Source organism: Triticum dicoccoides, chromosome 1A (genome assembly GCF_002162155.2).
Source record: "Triticum dicoccoides isolate Atlit2015 ecotype Zavitan chromosome 1A, WEW_v2.0, whole genome shotgun sequence".
NCBI lineage: Eukaryota > Viridiplantae > Streptophyta > Magnoliopsida > Poales > Poaceae > Triticum > Triticum dicoccoides.
In genome coordinates this window covers 423,011,345-423,020,272 of record NC_041380.1, presented here as the reverse complement: position 1 = coordinate 423,020,272, position 8,928 = coordinate 423,011,345, and the positions used below count along the sequence as shown (strand labels likewise).

The following is an 8,928-nucleotide window of genomic DNA, read 5'->3' as shown; positions in this document are numbered from 1 at the left end:
CTGGATCCCGGCCGCCCCGCCCCCACCTCCTCCCTCGCACCCGCCCGCCCATGCCGCCTATCCGCGCCCCTCCCACACACTCCTGACCTCCTCCCGGCATGCCACCGCCCCTGCTCCTCCCTCCTCCAGGAGGACGCGCCGCCGCCCCGTTCTTCCTTCCTCCTGTCGGTGGGTCAGGTCCCTCAACGTCGCGGCGTCGGAGGCGTACGCAAGGCCGGTGCTGATGCCGGGGTGCAACAAGGCCCCGATGGCTGCGTGGAAACCTTCTCCCAAGCCGATGTGGAAGGCGCCAGAGAAGCCTCCGGCCGCTGACCCGGCCAAAGAGGATGAGTTGCAGGGCGCGAAGAAGGACGCGGGGGCCGCCACTGCTGTTGGCGACGACGGCGCTAGGAAGGGGAACTCGTCCCCATTGCCTCCGCCGAGGAAGCTGCAAGATGCGCCGGTGGTGAACCTCAACGCGTCCTGCTCCTCGGAGGCCTCCGTGGAGTCGCTCCGCGGCCAGGCCCCAGGCGGAAGGACCGAGAGGGGTTGGTCCCGGCCGACCGCGCCCAAGCGTGGGAAGGCTGCGTCTAAGGTGGTGGAGAAGCACGCCGATGTCGCGGAGGTTGCCGCTCCGGTGACGCCGGAGGCCGTCCGAGGGAGGAGCCGGTGCGCCTGGGTGACTCCGACCACCGGTGAGTTCTTGCTTCCTGAATCCTGATGGTTTGCTTATCTAATCATTTATGCAGTATGCTTGCAATTTGTGCTTGTTCAGAACTGTCAGCTACTTATAAACACTAGAATTTTCAGTGTCCAATCATGTGTTGCAATTTCTATCATCTTTTATATTTTAGCATGATTAGTCACTCACCTATTTCCTCTGATTTAGTTGGAGATGCTGCTGCTATTTGTTCAGATTGGGGGAGGCTAGAGAGGCTTGCTTCATGTTGTGTTTGCTACGTCAGAGAGCAGTGAGAACTGAGATTTGGGTGGGGGTGGAGGTAGCAGGGAGAGGATGTTTACTCGATGGAAGAGTGCAGGGTATGTTGCTTGCTACTGCTACTATGTGTGTTATTGTGTTGTTTTGTAGTATTTCTGAACTGTTAGAGATATTGTCGCAGTGAGATTTTGTTCCCAATATGGATATATGGTCTTTTCCAGTGCATGGCAAAACTAACTAATGATTGGTGGTAACATCATGATTGGGTGGTGCATGCAGGGCACGCCTCCGAGCTAGCCGATGCCTACTGTATCCAGTGTTCTGCTGCATCCGGTGCCACCTCAAAGAACACCTTCTTCTAGCTGGGCATTGAACGCCTCAGGGACGACGAGGTGCAGCAACTGGGGTGGAAGCAGTTCAACTACATGATGAAGAATTGAGTGAAGGGGTTAAGACGGTTGCGTTGTGCATGCACTGCTTGCTTGCCGGTGAGTGTCACCATTGTGACTAGGTGTTTTTTGTTGCCCATGCCCTCTGTAGTTTAAGGTGTTTGTTCTTTTAGCAGCCCATAAAATACTGCAATGTAAACGATTGTCTTCTCTATGTCTACAGCATGCACTAGAAGTATAGAACTAATGGCAGTGTTTTGTCTATACAATATATTAGTATATCATATATGTTTTTGTTTCTAAGTGTATTATAAATTAGTATAGACTATCTATCATCCTTTCATTCAGTCTTTGCAAAGAAGTTCACTTGCCTTCCGTATGGTTTTATCAACAGTTCTTTTGGGCAGTTGACACAATGGTATGCTGTTTGTGTATAGTTTTATCCACCATTTATAGGGAATACATATATTTCTTAGGTTCCCTTGCTGCAAATGTTAAAAAACTTAAATACAGTGAATGAATGTATTTTTAGATGGAAAACTCCATTTCCAGTAATAGTTGGACAACCTCAAAAGAATTGCTCGTGTAACATGTTTCCAAGTAGCAGACTGCATAATCTTTCAAATTATAGGCAATGCTATACAAGAAACACTGACCTAGGAGTTTTTTTTACGGTGCACTGATCTAGGAGTTAGTATAGTACTTTGTATTTCCTTCTGAGCCGGTGCTTAAAAGCTACTCCCTCTGTCCCATAATGTAAGACGTTTTTTGACACTACAATAGTGACAAAAAAGTCTTACATTATGGGACGGAGGGAGTAATACGCACCTGGGATTGGTTAGGACACTGTTACCAGATACGTTTCCAACTTCAGTCCATGGTGGAGATTTAGTGGAGCTGGAGAAAGTGAGCATGTAATGATATAATCAGTACAATGGCACAGAGCCAAATCAGAACTCATGAAAGTGGACATTTCTCAGTTATGATTGATCACAGTACGTTAGAAAATACTCCCTCCGTTCCTAAATATAAGTCTTTGTAGAGATTCCACTATGAACCACATGCATTTTAGAATGTAGATTCACTCATTTTGCTCCGTATGTAGTCCATAGTGAAATCTCTATAAAGACTTATATTTAGGAACGGAGGGAGTAGTAAAATGCAGCAATTTAGAACTAAGACGCATAATTAAACTAATTGAACATGACCGAGAACTAATGGTAGTGCTTTCCGCCGCGGCAACTTACTTTTGGTTTCGCTCATGACAACATTTTCTCAAGATTTTTAGGTTGCACGATTTGGCTTTTGGAGGCAATTTCATCTTATTCTTTAGTTATTTAGTCAAAATTATCACAAGACATGATCCTAATTGTTTTGAGATCTATATCTTTGTTCAATATGCCTTCGCTGAAATTCTGAACAAGCTAAGGTGCTAAGCTCGTGGTGTAATTCTTATGGTGGAGGGAATCATAATTGATATTGGGACAAAGTCCGGCCTGGCGGGTATGCACGTACAAGTATAACTACATCGTCTGCCTTCACTGAGTTCCAAAAGAAATTCGTCAAAATCAAATATCGCGACACTCTATTTAGGCTAAATAGAAGTGCCTTCAGTTTACGAGATCTCAGAAATTTTGAGAATAGTAGCACATGATCAGCAATTGTGTCTTTGCAAGTTTTACTGATTTAGTGTTTTTTTTTGTTGCAAGGTCCTAAAACAGTTTACCATTTTGATCCCTAAATTTTCTTACTAATTGTAGATTGTTGAAATTTCTTGCAAATAAATAGACAATATGTTTGGAGTTTATCTGAGTGCCTAGCATGGTGCAACAGTTATATTTCTCATCAACGATGTTGAAAGAGCTATAACTTATATCGATCTCTGATTCAAATTCGTTTTTCTAGGGAGGGCATTGCAACTATTCATGGTGAGCACCATATAAGTAATTTAGTCTATATTAATTAGTTTCCAGTAGAAACAAGTTGTGGTCATGGCATGCTATCTATCCCAAGTCCTCTTTCTGGCCACGGTAGCCAAATCATATAAGTTATTTCTGTATGATCTGACCTAAGCATTACTGTTTGCAAGTAACCTTCCATATCGAAATTAACTTCTGTATGATCTGACCTGTTGAGCTCATCACAAAGACCATAAAATCGGCTCTATCCCTGATGTCCGATAAAAAAGGGGAACTATAGCCTCAGATCGAAAAAGTTTCTTTTCTTTTGTGATTTTGCAGCGGGACTTGTGCAATTGGTAGATAGCATTTGCCTTCCGAAAATTTTCCTTGAGACCATGAGAGTTTGAAGAAAAAATGATTAATTATTAATGTTGTTATATTTATGCAAGTTGAATGCTATTAAAAATTTCTTATTTCCCTTATCGGGAATGAATTGTGATTTATACTAGCTGTTAGACAAATATTGGAACACAGTGTGCATGATAGTTCTTTTTAGAATACGTAAAGAACTTTACTTCCCGATGAACTCACAGAAAAAGAGATTTGAAATTATGTCCAAGCCTAAAGAAGAGCCACGTCTAAAATAGAACACCACACCCCTTTTTAAAATTACTGACGGGTTGATGTTGTTGCATGTCATGGCGGGGACGGCCGTGTAGCAGCCGTATGCGCACTGCTTGTGCTGGGCGCTGATCTGGAGGCCCCTGATCGGAAGGGACGCCACTGGAGTTGCTGCGGGAGATGGTAGCGGTACACCCAGTGGCAAGGCACCATATGACAGACAATTGTGGTCTGCATTTTTTTTAACCAAAATACTGAACATGTTCTGATTTTACCAGAATACTGATGTGGACATTCAAGCTGCAATAGTGGAGCTGCATGTGCTGCTATAGATTGGTCCTTGCAGCTTATGAAGGCATCAACTATTGGCGGCACAAAATTGTGGAGCTTAAGATTCCCCACCCTTATTTCTGAAGGAAAGCTAAAGTTCGGGGTGCTAATCTCCGAGGATTTTCTCAATGGTGAACATTTTTCTTTTGTTTCTCTTGTTCTAATCTATACCTCAAGATGCAATAGTTCTTATTGTACTGCTTGGATTGCTCTCTCATTGTAATCATTACTGTTAATTAATATATAATAATCATATATTTTTCATGCACGAGGGTTTATTTAACACTAACAAGCATTTCAAGTTTTTATATGGTAATATGGTGATAGGTTGGAATGTTTGATCACCCAGGAATGTGGATTATTATCGCAGGATATTTTTCCTCTTGATGGTGCTTCCACTGAATGTTATGCACCCCTGTACAACCATATATCTAAGTTTGCATGTTCATTCAGAAGATTATATTGACTATTCAATTCAGGGTTCAACCTTTGAATAACACAGTTCTGGCTCAGTAGTTTGAGATTCTATTGTGCAACTGGATCTTGATAGACATCTAGACCTATAGTTGTGTTTTATTTTCGTTATCCCTTTTAGAAACTTACACGCTAACTTGGTGGATTAAACCGATGTTCTAATTAAATGATAAATGAGTATAAGGATTTTCTTTTTTTACTGTTATATGACAATGAATGAACATGTGATCGCTATCCAGATTAGTCAGGCCATCTTGCAAATAACTATGGGATACATTACTGATATTTTCTTAGGATGGCCAAATAGACATGCATTCTTTGCTAGGTTAAGTTTTGTTATTCTTTGTACTTATTTGCTCAATCTTTGTAGTGAAACGGTGCAAGATGAGGAACTGGCTCAACTTCAGAGTTTCAGTTAAGTGCACAGTTAAAGAAAAATTATAACAACTCGGATGCAGCTCAGAGGTCAAATATCATGATGCAGAGTAGGCACTAAACCTAATGTATCTACTTGATTTTGTTGTTGCAGATTAAATGGTTATCTTATCTGTACACAGCTGATTAGGCAGTATAGCAGTACCCGCACGTTTAATAGTTGTTAAATAGTTTTTGTGCATAGTTGAACTGTGTATTGAGATGGGAAGCCAAGTTGTTTAATTTGCGGATTCCACTTGTCAGACTGGTGGCATTCCTTAATTTCTGATCCCTCGTTATGATTTGATTCTTATTTATATTGTCCTATGGAAAGAGCATTAGGATAGGACAAGCAAACAAGCCTTTCAACATTCATGGTGTATATTTTGTTTCACCGAGGCGTGTTGCTTATGATTTTGAATTCGAACGGATCTGCTTCTGTTCACTAAAGAAATAAATGCATGGATAGAGAAGGTATGCTCTAAGCTGTTTTCCCTTAGTTTAAAGGAAGGATTAGTAGTACATGTAACTGTCTTTTCTTTTCTTGGTATTCAAACAAGAACAAATCACTGTTGATGTTTAGACTCTCTAGAATCTGGTAAATTTTATTCTTCCTCTTAAACTTCTGATACAAAATTGGAGTTGTAAATTATTTATTCTGGCACAACCAACTGCTTCTTATTCTGCCTAGCTTGCTTTTGATGAAGTATTCCTGGTGACCTGGTCAATAGACTGCACTTGCCTATTCCAAGCACATACATGCCTAAGGATGTCCTGTAAGAAAAGCTTTAACGAAATCACTTTGGTTTGTAAATGTCCTTGAGGATTGAATTAATAGAAACTAGCAATTCTTCTGCCTAAACTGATTCCTGTAAATTTTCTTGCCGAACTACTACATGGTAATACTCCCTTCATTCCATATTCTAATGCACATAGTTTTTTGCCTAGATTCCGAAATGTAGTGCGCATAAGCTGCTTTGGACTAAAGTAGCCCTGGACTGTTCACAGGAACGCAGCAGCAGACACCCACGTGCTGTGACAGAGCGAGCAGCTGGAGGGCAATTCCTGTCCAAATGAGAATGTCAGCTCAGGCATTGGTATAAACGCTACACACAAAGGCGCATTATAAAGTGGAACAGTGGGAGTACTAAATTCATATGTAATACTAAATTCCTACATGTCATAAATTGGGGTTTTCGACAATAAGTACCTAAGTCTATGTTATGTTTAAGTTAAAAAACAATGTCGATGTGAGCCATACATACACCGATTAATAAAGCGGTTAGTACTTAACTTGACCGTCATGTCCTATGTGCCTTAGGGGTAAGTTTTCATCTCCACCATTGACCCGCTTAAGGTGGCTATACTGAAGCAGACCCCATATAATTATGAATGGTTTATGAAGTTGAAGGATGAAACTTGAATGAACACAATGTTGAGGTTTGTAAAGTGAAGCCTAAGACAAGTTTGAGAGGGTAATATGGACTTCTCTCAAACTATATTACCAGAGGACAATGAGGGCCTTGGAATACAATGACAGCGATGAGTTTCTCCCGGTTCTGTTTTGTTGTAGGTGAAGTTCTTAATTATAATTATCAATGTGTTTGTTTTTCCTAAGGATGCAGTGACATGCAAGGTGAGGCAAATTGAAGCCAAAACAGTAGGACGGTCGGAAGTGTGCCATTTTTTCTATATAGGTTAGTGATTCTATCATTTTTGTATTTTTACATTGCTAGGTACAGTAGTTTATATGAAATGATTTGTTAGGGAATCTTCAGGGAATCAAGCGGTAGCACCGGATGCTGACATGCATGGAAGGTAGGAGTGATGGAGTATACGTATTTATAGCAATTCACCATCGCCCATAAATAAATCATCTTTGCCCCGCTTCCTCTGTCCATCCGTCAACTCAAATTGCTTTGGTTCACAAGTTTGTTTCATCGTACATCTAGGTACACTAGAACAGAGAGACTACTTTCCTTGAATGGCTCATGCGAGTAAACTGACAATAGTGTTCATCCAAGATGCAGTTATATATGTATCTTCATAGAGATGTAGATGCATAGGTAGTTCAATAGTGCACATGTTCATCGACAGGGATGTAGATGTAGTATACAACCGAGGTTACATTGACAAGTTAGTCCATTATGCTCCCAGGAAAAATAAAATATGGTATATAGTTTCACTCTATTATATTGTAAATATGAAAAAACAATTGTCTCTGTTGCAGCGCATGACGAGGTGGGGTCTTACAGCGGGAAATCGAGAGCGAAGGGGAGAGTCCAATAGGAAAAGTGAAGGGTGCGTCATGGGGTGGAGTGGAGTTTTTCTATTGGGTTGGAATGACAACTTTGCTTGATAGCTGCCTGGGATAGACAGTAACATCTCATCATGCAACATGGTAAGTAAGGTCTTTTGTCCATTGTTTGTCATTGTTTATTGTTGTTTCTAATAGCTACCACTTGTAGATTTATCTTCCATGTGAATCCATCGGTCGATATATCTTGTACGTTATCCACAAAGGCACATCGATTATCTATTCTGGACCCTATTCATACAACACAACCGTTGGAGATGGAAAATCCGAGGCACTTAGTGAAATCAAAAGGTTTTGTGAGAGAATTCAAAGAAGCACTCAAAATAAAGCTATCAGGATAGCATTCTGATATATCAAAATGGCAACGTTTATTTCCTAATGGTATTCCAATGAGCGTAGGCGGGTAATTAATTCATAATACAACCATTTATTTTTCTTATCATCATATTTAATATAATAATAATTTTTCCATTTTATGCTCTTGTCGAATGGTAAAGACTTGGCAAAGCCGGTTTGCACAGCGAGTATTTTCCGTTACACATGTGCTTAGACCTTCCACGTGAAACATATACTTTTGCATGATGGGTATGAGTTGAGGAAGCAACTTTTTATTATACTTTCTCAAACATCATGCAAATGAAGCTAAAGACAACTTTCATAATATTGTGCGCGAATTTCTTAAGCGCATCAAGTAGATCTCAATAGTTTGTAATAGATTTTGAGTTGGATCATCACTTTATATATATTCATTGTTAGTTTGCCATTTTGTTATCAGTTTATATTACAAGTGAAGTGGACTTCAATTATTATGCAATTGTGACCATGTTATATTATCCTAGCTGTGAAATTTAGCATGCATTATCTTTATATAACTTCAGCAAAATATTTCAGAAGCCCGTGGCAACCAGTTTTTTATGTCAATCCACCATATTTTTCAGCCAGTTGGGGAACTGAGTGCGGTAGCGGAGCTGTGGGAGTGGTGGACATGCAATGAGGGAAGGACAAAGAATAGAGGATTAGGAAGGACAGATGGAGGTGTCAGAGCTGAGAGAAAAGAGGGAAATACCGAAGGGAGCTGGCATGGAAAGAAAGCGAAGTTGTGCCCCAAGGTTAGAGTGTGATCGTGCTATAAATGTTACCTTTTATCAATGCTCGTGTTCATTCTCGAAGGCTCCACACAATCATTGTGAAGGAAGATGGCAAACTCATTGAGGACAATCATTGTGGTGATTTCTAAGCTCAATTTCTGGTGGAGTAGTCTCATGACAAATTAAGAGGACAACCCATGAGTAACTCATAAATTTATAAAATCACCTTGTTTTTTCATGCATATTCATGTTACCTACAAACGTTAGATGTGATTGATTTAGGGAAGAAACAATGGAAGAGATGGTGGTTTTGCAATGTAAAATATATGTCTGAATCAAGTATTGTTTATTTAATCATCTATTTCATTTTTTCAAAATAATAGTCGGTTTGATTTATTTACAAGCATTTGCTCGTAGCAACGCACGGGCACCTCCAATCAGCAAAATATTTCAGAAGCCCGTGGCAACGCACGGG

The 8,928-nt window shown here is 40.5% G+C and overlaps 1 long non-coding RNA gene across 8 annotated transcripts; it reads left to right on the top strand.

Annotated features, from left to right (window-relative positions):
* The first annotated feature begins 49 nt into the window (after positions 1-49).
* Positions 50-8,814, top strand: LOC119277002. 8 transcript variants are annotated; one of them, XR_005136898.1, is made up of 9 exons: positions 50-674; positions 869-1,020; positions 1,199-1,407; positions 3,929-4,019; positions 4,109-4,291; positions 5,005-5,119; positions 6,057-6,745; positions 7,279-7,449; positions 8,304-8,814. It is a non-coding gene; the product is annotated as an uncharacterized LOC119277002 (long non-coding RNA). The 8 variants fall into 8 exon arrangements; XR_005136888.1 differs by adding an exon at positions 6,827-6,866 and having other exon boundaries at positions 5,005-6,745; XR_005136893.1 differs by adding an exon at positions 6,816-6,866 and having other exon boundaries at positions 5,005-6,745.
* The last annotated feature ends 114 nt before the right edge of the window (positions 8,815-8,928 follow it).